Source organism: Rhineura floridana, chromosome 7, assembly GCF_030035675.1.
Source record: "Rhineura floridana isolate rRhiFlo1 chromosome 7, rRhiFlo1.hap2, whole genome shotgun sequence".
Classification (NCBI taxonomy): domain Eukaryota; kingdom Metazoa; phylum Chordata; class Lepidosauria; order Squamata; family Rhineuridae; genus Rhineura; species Rhineura floridana.
In genome coordinates this window covers 23,863,670-23,879,383 of record NC_084486.1, presented here as the reverse complement: position 1 = coordinate 23,879,383, position 15,714 = coordinate 23,863,670, and positions in this window count along the sequence as shown.

The window sequence follows — 15,714 nt, the reverse complement described above, 5'->3', positions numbered from 1 at the left end:
CTACAATAAAGGCATCCATAGGTTTTTCTCTGGGGAAATGTGTATGTTGATTTCTGAATGGAATAATATCTCAAAATGTATGAAAAGAATTTTTAATAGTCATGCCACTATTACAATCCTGGCTTGCTGCTTCTCATAAATACATCTTTGGTTTTATAGGGAAGGGTGGAGAAAAGGAGATCTGGGTGATCTGTAATAGATCGGCAAGGATTTCTGACTTCCAGTACTGCACAAATGGAGTTTCACTCACACAACAGGACTTCCCTTTTCTATCCGCTCCCTAGTCCCACCCCTCAGAACTGCTCCAGAGAATCCTCAAACCCTCTGGAGCAGAATTTGAGGGTGCGTGGGGGGCTGCAGGACAGAGAAGGGTGAAGTTCCATTGCACAAGCTGACATCTGTTGTGTAAGCAGAACATCAACATTGGATACAACCCAGAGGTCTCTTCCAGCCCTGCCTAGATATGCCTGGGATTGAACCTGGGACTTTTTACATGTAAAGGATGTCTAATGTGTGTGCTCTGCCACTGAGCTATGGCCCTTCTATGAAGCTGGGATACAAATGTAACAAATAAATTGGTCACCTCAAACCAATTTATCTGAGAAATATAAGAAGATGGAGAAAAAGCAATCTAACACTTTACAAAGGGGAGGAAAAGGATTGTTTGGTTGTAAATAGAAAATGGAGTTCTTGTATTGCTGCTGGCCACTGGGCAGCAACTTAGAAAGAGAAATAATCCCTGTGAAAGGGGGGAATCTAAAGTTGGAATGGGAAAAGAGCAAATCCACTGATGTTTCCTGCTGAGAGACTCTGTGGGGTGTCTTAGTTGGTATACACTACCAACTATATAGAAGCACAAAGGGAATCAAAACTATGCAAAATTACTGGAATCCACAGTTTGAGATGAACACAGATCTCAACAAAGCATCTGAAGGAGCACTTGTAGAATTTGGGCAGGGGAGAACACCACTTACCATGCTATACAAATTACCCCATGGAGCTTGCCAACAGCTTTGGGTCAGTGAAGATAACCAGTGTGTTCCAGTGACATATAGTTACTATGAAAGTTAGAAGATCCCTCTCCCACCTTGGTATACTTTTCTCATTTAAAGGGAGAATCACACTATAATCTCAATTTCTGAAATAAGGTTTCTATGTTGCACTTGTCTGTTGTGAAATATGTTTGACTCATAATCTTTGGCAGGAAGACAGTTGCATGTTAGGTCTCCCCCCTACTCACAGTGTTACTGACTTTGAATTGTAATACTATGATACTCTACTTCCATTCTGTCTCATCATGCAAATTGCCTTTGGATTCTATGTATCATATGTGTAAACTTGGGGGGGGGCTGTGGGGCTCAATTCACCCACCCCAGACAGCCAGTGCTAGGCAGTATTGACAAGCTCACATGGTGGACTTGGTTACAACAACTGCTGCAGCACAGGACTGCCACATCTCTCTTGCTAAGTCCTGTCTCACTAACCTATTAGAGTTCTTTGGGAGTGTCAACAAGGATAAACAGACAACCCAGTTGGCATAGTGTACTTCAACTTTCAGCTTTGGATTTGTAGTTTTTAACTTCTTCATAAATGATCTAGAGTTAGGAGTGAGCAGTGAGTGGCCAAGTTTGTCAATGATACTAAATTATTCAGGGCTGTTCAAACAAGAAAGGATTGTGAAGTGCTCCAAAAGGTCCTCTCCAAACTTAGTGAATGGGCAGTAAAGTAGCAAATGAAATTCAGTGTAAACAAGTGTAAAATTATGCTTGATGAAGATGTTGACCAAGTGTGCGGGAGCTGTGAAAAAGGCAAATTCCATGCTAGGGATCATTAGGAAAGATATTAAAAAAAAACTTGTTGATATCATAATGCTGTTATATAAATCTATGGTGTAGACGCATTTGGAATACTGTGTACAGTTCTGGTTGCCTCACCTGAAAAAGGATATTGTAACTAAATATCCAAATGGTCAAATGAATCAAATCAATTATAGAAGAAGATGGAGAAGTTCCATACTTTCTGCAAAAACAGGACCAGGAGCAGACTGCAGCACAGATCATGAACTGGTAATCTCGAAAATCAGAGTAAAGCTAAAGAAGAAGAACAAAGCAACCATAATGCCAAAATACAATGTAAATAACATCCCAGAAGCATGTAAAGATCAAATAAGGAACAGGTTTGAGACTTTAAACTTAGTTGACAGAGAACCAGAAGAACTATGGAATGAAGTCAGAGACATTATTAGAGAAGAATGCAAAAAGACAATACCTCTAGTTAAAAAGAAAGACAGACCTCAATGGATGACTGAAGAAACTCTTCAAATGGTTAAAGAGAGAAGGAAAGCAAAAGCAAAAGGAGATAGAAACACACTGAACCCTAAATGCAACAATACAGCGACTAGTGCATAGGGACAAAGAGAACTATTACAATAGTTACTGTATAGAAATAGAAGAGGATAAAAAAAAGGTGGAACAAGAGCCCTATTCCAAAAGATTAGAGAAATTAAAGGGAAATTTAAACCACAAGTAAGGATGTTGAATAATCAACAGGGGAACACACTGACTGACCGAGATGAAATAAAAGGAAGATGGAGGCAATACACTGAAGAACTCTATAAAATAGATGCCAGGATGACAGATTCATTCACGGAGGAACTGTATGATGAAGAACCAGAAATTTTAGAATGTGACGTCAAAGCTATTCTTAAAATACAGAAACAGATGGCATACTAATAGAATTGCTACAAGTTACTGAGACTGAATCTGTCCATATTTTGACAAAAATGTGTCAAGAAATATGGAAAACTAAACAATGGTCCACAGACTGGAAACATTCAATATATATCCCAATTCCAAAGAAAGGGGATCCCAAGGAATGCAGTAATTATCGAACTATTACCTTAATATCTCATGCAAGTAAAATAACGCTCAAGATTCTACAACAAAGGCTCTTACCATATATGGAGTGAGAAATGCCCGATGTCCAAGCTGGATTTAGAAAGGGAAGAAGCACCAGAGATCATATCGCAAACATATGTTGGATAATGGAATGGACCAAGGAATTTGAGAAGAAAATCACCCTGTACTTTATAGGTTACAGCAAAGCCTTTGACTGTGTAGATCATGAAAAACTATGGAATGCTTTAAAAGAAATGGGTGTGCCACAGCATCTGATTGTCCTGATGTACAACCTATACTCTGGACAGGAGGCTACTGTAATGACAGAATATGGAGAAACCGATTGGTTCCCCATCGGAAAGGGTGTGAGACGGTGTGTATTTTATTACCCGATTTGTTTAATTTATATGCAGAACATATCATATGGAAAGCAGGATTGGACCAAGATGAAGGAGGTGTGAAAATTGGAGAGAGAAATACCAATAATTTAAGATATGCAGATGATACCATACCAGAACTTGGAAAAGTCACTTTTTTGAACTACAACTCCCATCAGCCCACTCCAATGGCCATGCTGGCTGGGGCTGATGGGAGTTGTAGTTTTAAAAAGTAACTTTTCCAAGCTCTGCATACTACTAGCAGAAACCAGTAATGATTTGAAACGGATGCTGTTGAAAGTTAAAGAGGAAAACACAAAAGTGGGACTTCAGCTGAACGTCAAGAAGACTAAAGTAATGACAACAGAAGATTTATGTAACTTTGAAGTTGAGAATGAGGACATTGAACTTGTCAAGGATTATCAATCTCTTGGCACAGTCATTAACCAAAATGGAGACAACAGTCAAGAAATCAGAAGAAGGCTAGGACTGGGGAGGGCTGCTATGAGAGAACTAGAAAACATCCTCGAATGCAAAGATGTATCACTGAACACTAAAGTCAGGAACATTCAGATCATGGTATTCCTGATCTCTATGGATGGATGTGAAAGTTGGACAGTGAAAAAAGCGGATAAGAGAAAAATCAACTCATTTGAAATGTGGTGTTGGAGGAGAGCTTCACACATACCATGGACTGCAAAAAAGACAAATAATTGGGAGTTAGAACAATGGAGTTCCTGCAATTTTGCAGAGGTGGGTTTGCTGCCACCCCATTTCTGGGAAGACTCGGGAAAGTTCGAGAAAGTTTTGAATTGGTCAGGTGGGGCATTTTGACCAATTAGGAAAGGGATTGAACAGCTATAAGCCTGCTCCTCCCTAAAACTGTGCCTTTTTGCCTTGTGGCACGCTGTGTAACAGGCTCCGTGACCCTTCTGCTCATCTTGACTAAGCTCCAGCTTTAGTCGTCATTGGTGACTGTATTGTATTGAAGTAGTTTCCTGCTTTTCAATTCGCATGTTCCTAACAGTTGTCCAAGTGTGTGTGGGAGCGTGTCAGGGGGTTCCCCCCTTGTTCTTCCCCCTGGCTTAGCTGGGGGGCGGGGCTTGGGTCAGCCTTCCTCTGCCCACCGGCCCGAACGTGAAGAGCAATTTGTGCCTCTTTTCTTGCTAGCTAGCAACGCAGCGCTGAGCAGCAGCTGCTCTCCTAATATTAGTTTGTTTGCTGGCCCTTCCCGCGTGTCAGCTGGGCGGGGGGCTTTGGGCCGTCTTCTAATATTATTTCATTTTACTTTTATTAATTTTGCTTGTCTCTCTGGTCACGCAGGGCAGACCCGCTCTGGATTGTGGCTGCCCACGTTGCCTCCTTTTGTTTCTGAACCCCCTCTCCTTCCCTTCCTCATTTACGCATGCCAGCTGGGCAGCATGTGCTGGGCGGGTTTTTTTCGGCTCACTCATCACTGCTTGAGTTGCGGTGCTGAGCCTGCCGGTGTCTCTTTAAATTGCCGTCCCGCCGGTTCTTTTCTCCCTGCCTCCAGAGCCCAGCCGGGTTGATCGGGAGTTGCTGAGAGGCTGTGTAAGCCTCTTCCCGTTCATCAGCTGGGAGGCGGGTGCCTGGCGGCTTTTATCAGCTGGCCTGCTGCCGCTGGAGCCTCGGCACTGGGCCTGCCTCCGGTTTTTTTCGTTTGAATTTCCCGCCTTGCTGCGCACTATCTTCTCTCGTTCTGGGCCCAGCCGGGTGGTTTGGGAGTGGATGTGAAGTGGGGAATACGTGCCCATTTATTAAGCTTCCCGTGTAGGGTTGCAGCATTTAGTAAATTTTCCAAATTAATTAGTAAGTGCTCCTCCCCCTTTTATTAGGCTTTCCACTAGTGCTGTTCTAATTTTAAAATTAATACCTGAAGTATTATATTACTGTTGATCCCCTCTTGAATTTAATTAATTTAATTGGTGCAGCAATAAATATATAATTCATTATGGTGAATGCATCCTTGCAAGAGGGTGCAATGCCATCAGCCCTCAAGGAAGCGGTAATAAAGCCCATCTTAAAAAAACCATCCTTGGATCCCCAAGAGTTAAACAACTTTCGCCCAGTCTCTAATTTACCATTCTTGGGCAAGGTGATTGAGAGGGTGGTGGCTGCGCAATTACAGACACACTTGGAGGAAACAGATTATTTAGATCCATACCAATCGGGTTTTAGGACTGGTCATGGTACGGAAACAGCCTTGGTCGCTCTGGTAGATGATATGCGGAGGGCATTGGATAGGGGTGAATACACCTTCCTTGTCCTCCTGGACCTCTCAGCGGCTTTCGATACCATTGACCACGGTATCCTTTTAAACCGCCTAGAGGGATTAGGAATAGGAGGCACTGTCTTGCAGTGGTTCCGTTCCTATCTCTCAGATAGGCAGCAACGGGTGGCATTGGGAGATGAGGTTTCAGACCCTTGGCCTCTTCATTATGGAGTGCCACAGGGTTCTATCCTCTCTCCCATGCTATTCAACATCTATGTGAAACCGCTGGGAGCAATCATCAGGAGTTTTGGGTTGCAGTGCCATCAGTATGCAGATGACACTCAGCTCTATCTCTCCTTTAAGTCCTCACCGGAGTTGGCTGTGAATACCATGTCCAAGTGCCTAGAATCCGTAAGTGGATGGATGGGAGAGAAGAGGCTGAAGCTGAACCCCGACAAGACTGAGGTATTACTTGTGGGAGATAAAAGGAAGTTAGGAATTACTGACCTGATGCTTGATGGGGTAAATTTACCCCTGAAGGACCAGGTCCGCAGTCTAGGGGTCATACTTGACTCCCAGCTGTCCATGGAGGCTCAGATTACAGCAGTGAGCCGGGCAGCTTGGTATCAATTACATCTGATATGGAGACTGCGTCCCTATCTTCCTGTTCACCTGCTCCCTCAGGTGATACATGCCTTGGTCTCCTCTCGCTTAGACTACTGCAATGTGCTCTACGTGGGGTTACCCTTGAAAACGGTCCGGAAATTACAGCTGGTACAGAACGCGGCGGCACGCTTGATTACGCATAGCCGTCGCTGGGATCATATCACCCCAGTGTTATTAGATCTTCACTGGCTACCAGTTGTCTACCGGGCCCAATTCAAGGTGTTGGTGTTGACCTTTAAAACCCTATACGGTTTCGGCCCAGTATATCTGAAGGAATGCCTCCAGAATCACCGATTGTGCCGCCTGATGAGATCAGCCTCGCAAGACCTTCTCTCGGTCCCACCGGTGAGAACAGCTAGGCTGGTACAGACCAGAGAGAGGGCATTCTCTGTTGTGGCCCCCACCCTCTGGAACTCTCTCCCTTTCGATCTCAGACATGCTCCCTCCCTGTCCAGCTATCACCGAGCCTTGAAGACCTGGCTGTTCAGGCAGGCCTACAAGATTGGGACAGATTAACTTATGTTACAATTGAATTAATGAATGGTTTTTTAGCTTAAAATTTGATTATGTTGATCTATATGTATTGTTTATATTCTCGTTGTTCGTCGCCTAGAGTGTCCCTAACCCGGACAGATAGGCGGCTGAAAAATAAAATTTTATTATTATTATTATTATTAAATAAATAAATAACTTTATAATTCGGCTTTAAATTTAAATAATTATAAATAATTGAATTGATCTGCTTTATAACCCCCCCCATTTTAATTTCTTGGTGGCTTATTTGATTTGGTCATTTGGGTTGTGCCTGTGATTAATCTTTTTATAATTTAAGGTTGTTGTTGATGCAGTTTCTGGGTTATCTTTCTCGGGTGCCTTTGGCTTGAATTGTATCTGGCTATTAATTTTTTTTATCATTAATTTTATTCAAATTTTCAAACACAAAACAAAACAAAACAAAAAAGAAACAGATTAAACAATAAAATAAAATGTTGACTTCCGATTTGTTGCAGATCAGTTATAGGTCTATGGTATATAACAAACCTGTCTCTTAATATATTACAAAATCACTTTCCTCCAGTAGTTATCTTAATTAATCATCAAATCTCATTAACATCACTTTATTCTTTCTGCAAAAAGTCAGAGAGAGGTTTCCACTCCTTGAGAAATATATCCATCAATTTTTCTCCAAATAAACATGTCAATTAATCCATCTCATCAAGTCTGCTAGGTCCAGTAATTTCAATAGCCATTTTTCCATTATCAGTGTTAATTCCATCTTCCAACTTCCATCCTTGCACCCATAATAATCTTGCTGTCATAGTCATAGTCATATAGTAAGAGTCTGATGGGAATTTCCTTCATCACAAATATTTCCTTGCCGTCAATTCTGAATGTGTTGCTGAAATATTGTTGTAAAGTCATATCTCTGGTCCTCTTTTTTACGAAATGCACTAGCACATCTCTTGAGAGTTTTTCCGTTGTCACATATCTGGAATTAATTCTATAAATTTTCTCTTTTTCAAGTTCCATCAAATCATTCCAGTCCAGAAATTCCATCGAAGCATTGATAACTTTATCTCTGATATCTTCATCAATTTCTCCAGGGACAACGCCGAATTCCAAACAGTAATCTTTATCTCCAGGATCCACAAACTCCAAATATTTTTCCAGTTCCACACTTGATATATCTGTTCCAATCTCCAGGACTTGCATCCTCCCTTTAATTTTTGCCATAAAGTCCAAATCTTTTTCCAATTCCACATTTAATATATCTGATCCAATCTCCAGAATTTGCTCCTTCCCTTTAATTTCTTTTTCATCTTCTATTGCTTGTCCATCTGCTCCTTTTCTCATATAATCCTTTATTTCTTTCAACTCCTGTTTCACTTTACCAAATTCAGTTGCCATCTCTTGTCTACTCTGTCCCAGTTCTTGTTTCGTTATCTTAATCTCATCCATTATCTTCTGAAACATATCCAGAGGGGAAAACCCTTCCAGGGATACATCCAGGGTCTCTGCCACTTCTTTGATTGTCATTCTTAAAGCCGAAGAAAAAACCCTTCAAATTTCCAATATATTCCAATTTCCACAATTCCCAAGCAAAGAGTAATTTGCTTCTTTTTCCAGCAATAAGGGGGTTAATATTCCAGGCCTGTTGACATCATCTGGCCAGCACAGTTCTTATCTCCCGCACGTCCAAGAATGCAAAACAGATTTGGTTCACAGCGCCGAACAATTAGTAACATACACAAACAGCAGATTCGTCTAAAGAAAGTAGTCCAAGAAAAAGTAGTCCCAGACATATATCAATCAAATAATCATCTAGATCAGATTTTCTCTTCGGGTAAGTTGCCCCTCATCCGTTTTAATCTTTATAGTTTCCAAATTCAGGCCAGCTTTTTGCCATAAAAAATAAGATAAGCTTTTAAAATTTTCTTTCCTCCTCCTTAATTCCTTGTATAAAAGAGAGAAGTGTAACTCACCCAGGTATCTTGATTTCTGATTCTTAAACAAATCTCTTTTACTGTAGTAATTTAAGCCAAATGATAAGATTAGACAGAAGAAAGCTCGCCCATTGTGGATCGTTTAAAAGAAAAAACGTCTCGCTTTTTTCAGCCCAGCTTGCTGGAAGTCCTAACTCCGTCCTCGGCTGCTAGGTATGCCTTCTTGTCCCAGGGAATTCCTGATCGATTCCAGCCACCGACAGCCTAATGAAGTTTCTGTGGATAATCTTCGCTTCACCCTTGCCTGGGAGAACATTTATACCAGTCAAAGTTCCCTTTTGACTGATTTTAAACTGAAAAAAGCTTCCTCTGAGACAGAGCTCATCTCAGAGGCAGCCACAGGCGGAGCAATCCTTCCGGGAAGTCTCTGGCTATTAATTGTTGTTGTTGTTGTTATTGTTGTTGTTATTGACAAGTATAGTTGGAATTCAGCATGCCGCCAAAGAAGGTTCTACAAAAGAGAGGGGTTCGAGTGGTGAAGCAGACTACTAAGCGCCCCCCCTCACGGCAAGAGTGCTTGTCTTTGGATGAAGAAGAAGATATGGGGACAATCTGCGCTTTGGTGGCAAGGGTAGAGGATCTTGAAGGAGAGTGCAGGCGTCCTTCAGAGCCGGGGGCTAGGCCTAGCACCGCCCTTTCAGGTAAGAAGTCGGCCCTCTTGGCGGCTAAGGCATCTAAATCATGTATTCTTTCTGATTTGGTCACCAGAATTGGGGTCCTTGAAGCAGCAGCACCTCGGGATGAGTCCAACGTTCAGCCGGTACAAGCTGGCCCATCTGTGGCACTTTTGGCATCTACCTTTTCCCCACTTCCATTCTCCACGCTCCCCAAGAACAACCTTATCTTCCTCCACCTGGCAGTCAAGCTCTTTTTACAGCTCCTTCCGGGGCAGTCGCGCCTGCTGTGGTTGCATCTCCAGCTGCTTATACGGGTGAGTGGTTTGTACCTTCACATGCTTCAGGTACACAAGGTCAGCAGATACAGCAGTATCCTGCAGCTGCTCAGGCGCAAGGTGGCGCCCAGCAATCTCTGGTGTATATGGGAGGTGTTTTAGTTCCTCAGCAGCCTGTGCTTCCTTGGCCTGCTGCTGTGGTAACTCCATGGCAGCCATCTGAGGCTTCAACTAGTCAATCTGCTCTTCCGCTGCCTCTTCCCCCTGGCGTTTACCCACAGGGTGATACTTCCCTGCCATTGGGTGATCATTTATTGTATTCCACTAAGGAAAAAATTTGGCGAGGAGAGTATATTGATATATTCACTATCCTTTTTAGGGAATCTGAAACAAAGCCCAAAGAGGGTTCTGATCCGAATGAGCGTGAGGCAGCGATAAAAAAGAAGGTTGATCGCATATGGCCTAATTGGCTTAATGCTTTTACCGTATATATGGGCGTTATGACTCAGGTTTATCCGTATAGGGCCCTGTCCTTGATTAAATATCAGGACATCATTCATCGAGCCTTTAGGGAATTCTCTGGCACAGCTTAGTTGCGGTATGATGAGAATTTTAGGCAAAGGGTGGCCTTGGATCCCACGCTTCATTGGGATGTTGAACATCCTGGTCTTTGGCTGCGTTCTATGATTTCAGCCAGGCCCACTTCTGGAGACAGGGCCAATAGCAGGCATATGCTGGTGCGTGCACAAACTTCAGCCTCCGGTTCCAGCCAAGGCTGGCAGCGGGTTCAACCCCCTCAGGTCTGTTGACCTTCAATAGTACTGGACGCTGTTACAGGTGCCCGTGTAGGTTCAGGCACGCATGTGGACTTTGCAGTGGCACTCACCCCAGTTCCACCTGCCAGAGAGCCCATCAGGCTCGCTGGGGTCCGGGGGAACAACAACAACCTAAATGTGAGTCTGCCAACAGTGGCAGTATGTCGCAAGGCCAGTAGCCCTATTAGGTTGCTTCCCCTGGCGAGATTATTGAATAGTTATCCCAATAGGCAGGCTGCTAGATGTCTGTGGTATGGTTTCTCAGAGGGTTTTTGTATTCCTTTCGAAGGCCCGAGGGTTCCCACTTCCCCTGCCAACCAGCCTTCTGTGTTTGCTATGGCTCCTGTGGTTCTGAAAAAATTGCATAAAGAAATAGCTGCTGATAGGATTTCTGGCCCTTTTCCTTATCCTCCCTTGTCAAATTTGAGGATTTCTCCTATTGGGATAGTTCCCAAAAAGCAGCCAGGTGAATATCGCCTTATTCATAATTTGTCTTTCCCAAAAGGTGCTTCTGTTAATGATGGTATTTCATCATTATATACATCAGTTCGATATACTTCCTTTGATGAGGCTGTTAAGGTAGTCTGGAAAGGGTGCTTTGATGGCGAAGTGTGACATAAAGTCTGCATTTTGTTTGCTCCCAGTGCATCCTGGAGATGTTGAACTGTTAGATTTTACGTTTCAAGGCCAGTATTATGTAGATAGGGCAATGCCCTGGCTCCCAGCACTCGGAAAGCATATCAGCGAGCTTTAGATCATTTCAGGCTTTTTGTGCCAGTAGTGCATTGCCTTCTGCATGGCCTATTCCTGTATCACATTTGCTGCAGTTTATGTTATATTTGAAAGGGCAAAATAATTCTGTTTCTACCATCGCCGGACACCCCTCTGCGCTGGCCTTTATTTCCAAGGCAAGAGGATTGCAGGATCATTCTGTAGATTTTCGGGTCAGAAAGGTCCTTCAGGGTTGGTCGTGTTTTGCCCACAGGCCCGCTGACCGAAGGAGGCCAATCACGCCCGATGTTCTCCTTCAGATCCTGCCTTTATTTAGGTCTATGTGCTCATCTCAGTATGAGTTGCACCTGTTCGCCGCAGTAACTCTGGCGATGTTCTATGGTGCCTTTCGCCCTAGTGAAGTATTGGCTTCCTCGAAGCGTGATGTGTCCTGCCGAGCCTTATGCTTTGGCGATTGCACATTAGGTGCTGATATAGTTAGGCTTTCCCTGCAAGTCTCTAAGACTGATCAAAAGGGCTGGGGCAGTATTATTTCATTGAATGTTTGCCAGGTTCCTGAATTATGCCCAGTTGCTGCAGTGCACATATTTCTGTCTATCAGGCCGGCGGGCCAGCGTTACCTCTTTATTCATACGGATGGTTCTGCCCTGACTCAATTTCAATTTTGGGCCGTTGTTCAGCGGGCCTTGATGGCCAGTGGTCGCGGTGCTGGAGTCTATGGGCTGCATCCCTTTTGGATTGGTGCGGCTACAGCCGCAGCCCTTGTGGGCATGAGCGTTGAGGATATCCAGGCGATAGGAAGGTGGCATTCTTCTGCTTTTAAGTCTTATATCAGGTATTGATCCTAATGTGGGTTGTTTTCTTTTCTTTTTCCTTAGGTGTCCTGAGCCTTCCAGTTCCTGCGAGGGTCATCCTGTGTGGCCACTCGATTTTATTTTGGGCCCATCGGAGGGCCTTCTCTTCTCCTGCCGGAACGCAGCTGCAGCTTTCGGCTAGAGCAACAGTTAGCTGGAAGGCTCAGAGGGGTACGCTGTGGGATGCATTAATGCCTATGGTGTGCCGTATTATGTCATCGACTAATCGGCCCCATGTTCTGGTGGTTCATTTGGGTGAAAATGACTTGGTGCAGTGGCCAGGTATGGATCTGCTACTCAAGATCACTCGGGATTTCACTGGACTCATCCAGTCATATCCGGACCTTGTTCTAGTATGGTCCGATATGCTGGTGAGAAGAATTTGGAGGGGTGCACAGAACCCTAATAGGATCGATAGATCCAGAAAGTGGGTGAATAGGAAGGTTAGGGATTTGGTTTTGTCACTGGGAGGGGCTTACATCCAGCACAACAGGATTTGCTTTCATTCTCCACATTTGTTTCAGGATGATGGTGTCCATCTCTCGGACAGGGGGTGTGATTTATTATTGGAGGATTTCAGGTTGGGTTTGGGGGCTCTGTTTTCTTTGGGTTGAGGGGACCAAGCTTCAGCTGATCCCTTCTTGTGGCGTCGAATTTGGGCAGGTGGGGTAATTGGGGTTAAAATTGAGGCGGCTGAGGCATTTTGGTAAAGGGCATTCCCTGGGGAAACATCAAGGCGTAATGTCTGGTGTGGATCTGGGGAGTGTCCACGTGGGACCAGCTTGCACATCATGGTGAACGCCTGTACGGCGGGGCCAGGATGAGGAGGTTGGAACCACATACCTGACTCCAATTGCAAGGAGGGATAAGTTTTCCCACATCCTTGACTGGGGAGTTGCAGTACGATGTGACTGACTTGCCTCCTGGTTTGGAGGGTCTATACCCACACAGATAGGTTGAGCCTCACCTGCCCGAAGTATTTGATATTCATTAATTGGCTGATTTGAATGTGATTGATTATGTGTTATATTTTAATAAATATAACATTTCTCCATATATGTGTCACAAGTCTTCTTTGGTGTGGTGGCAAATTAAATCAGAACTATCACTAGAAACTAAAATGATGAAACTGAGGTTATCATACTATGGATACATCATGAGAAGACATGATTAACTAGAAAAGACAATAATGCTGGGGAAAGCAGAAGGGAGTAGAAAAAGAGGAAGACCAAACAAGAGATGGATTGATTCCATAAAGGAAGCCACAGACCTGAACTTACAAGATCTGAACAGGGTGGTTTATAACAGATATTATTGGAGGTCACTGATTCATAGAGTCGCCATAAGTCGTAATCGATTTGAAGGCATATAACAACAACAAAGAGTTGGAAAAGGTCCAGAAAAGGGCAACCAAAATGATCAAGGTGATGCAGTAACTATCAGGAAAGTTTGCAGAAGCATTTGGGCCTTTTTAGTTTAGAGAAAAGGTGAGTAAGAGGTGACATGAAAGAAGTGTATAAAACTATACACAGCATGGAAAAAGTGGACAAAGGAACGTTTTTCTTCCTCTCATAAAAATAGAACTCATGGACATTCAATGAAGCTGAATGTTGGAAGATTCAGGACAGACCAAAAAAAGTGCATAATTAAAATATGGAATTTGCTCTCACAGAAGGCAGTGATGGCCACTAACTTGGATGGCTTTAAAAGAGGATTAGACCGATCCATGGAAGTTAAGACTATTAATGGCTACTAGCCATGATGGCTATGCTCTGCCTCCATAGTTGGAGGCAGTTATGCTTCTGAATACCAGTTGCTGGAAACTGCAGCAGGGGAGAGTGCTCTGGTGTTCAGGTCCTCTTTGTGGGCTTCTTACAGGCATCTGGTTGGCCACTGTGAGAACAGGATGCTGGACTAGATGGGCTACTGACCCTATCCAGCAGGCTGTTCTTATCCTTCTGTTGTGTCAAACTACAATTTCCATGTGTTGGGGGCTTTGTTCTGGATTTCCAGTATTTGTTTGTGTGTTTGTTTATCATAGATTTATACTAGGGTTGCCAGCCCTCTGGTTTACGCCCAGAGACTCCAGTTTTTGGGGGCCCTCGCTGGATCTCTGGGTGAGTCACTTTAATCTCAGTATTCTTAGCTTTCATTTAAGAACAAAATTAAGTTTCTAGGTGGTCTGGTTCAAAAGATATAAACCAAAATATCAGTCCCCCCCTGCAACTTCTGTTAGTACCGGCTGCTCTAATCTCTTCCCTTTCAGGTTTTTAGCCAATAAATGAAGTCAGGGTTGTGATTGACAAGATTTGTCAACCCCCAGGCAATAGCTAAACCCACAGTTTCCTTTTCCTACTTGTCTCACATCGGAAATTCAGTATATATATAAGGAGTCCAACAAGTTTAAATTTTACAGGACTGTTGAAGAGGGCAGTTTATTTGTCTTATTCATAACTTGTTTTGAAAACCTTCCCAATATGAAGCTTTTCTGGGAGTAAAGTTTCAATGCTAATTCCACATACTGTACCTGGGAGCTATCCCCATTGAACACAGTAAACGTTTGAGTATACATGGTTAGGATTGTACTGAAAGTCAATGGGACTTTTGAGTGAACATAGAAAAGGATTGTGTTGTAAATCTTTCTCTGCCCCTCCAATCCTTTTTTTTCTTTAAGCAGTAAGGCAGGGCTTACTTAGGTATCACTGCTTTTATAGGGCAGGAAACATACTTATTCTTTTTAAAAAATGTTCTGCAATGGCCAACTGGATTTGACAAAAAACTATTATATGGGGTGTATGCATTTTTACATCTCCAGTGTGTGTGTATATGGAATATTTCCAGCAACCCTGTGAGGCAGGGTTGGAAACCAAGGCAGCTCACAAAAAGAAATAAAGCCATTTAAAATCCAATAACCATATAACATGTATAAAACAGTTGCAAAACAGCTTAATGAAGCATGATTCTGAATTTTGGATTGGGTGAGTGAAGTTCCTTATCATTGAATTGCAGTCCCGTGCATGCTTCCATGTCTGAGTAAGCCCCATTGAATACATTGGGAGTTGCTTCTGAGTAAACATGCATAGGATTGCACTATAAATATCTTTACAGGTTGTGTAAATAATAAACATCTTTAACATTCATGTTTATATAAATATTTCTTCATAGTGTGTCTTGATATGTATCTGATTTGTATGGTTGTAAATTATTATTGTCCAATTATTATTCCTCTACATTTTAAGTGTGCCCTTCTTCCTTGGGGTGGTCATGGTCCCCCTCAGGGCCGGTTCTAAAGGGCGAACAGGTGGGGCAGTGACCGAGGGCCCCTAGGGCTACAGGAGCACCTGGGGGGCCCTGCACTCCCCTTCCACAATCCATGGCAGGATTGCTGCTGCAGGTAGCAGGGCAGGAGCTTCAGAGTCGCCCGCCATTCCTCTGCTTCACCTACCTTTCTCTCTGCTATTTTTTGCAGCTGCGTGCACAGGTTTGTCATCAATCAAGATGGCGGCCAAGGTTTCCTAAGGGGCTGAAGCCTCTGCCGCCATCTTGGTTGATGGCAGCAATGCATGCGTGTAACACGTATGTGTGCCATCAACCAAGATGGTGGCAGAGGCTTCAGCCCCTTAGGGAAACCTCAGCCACCATCTTGATTGATGGCAAACCTGCACGAGCAGGCATGCCACCGAAAAAACCAGAGAATGGTAAGTAGAGTGGGGGAATGGGGTGCGGCTTGGGATCTCCCTCCAT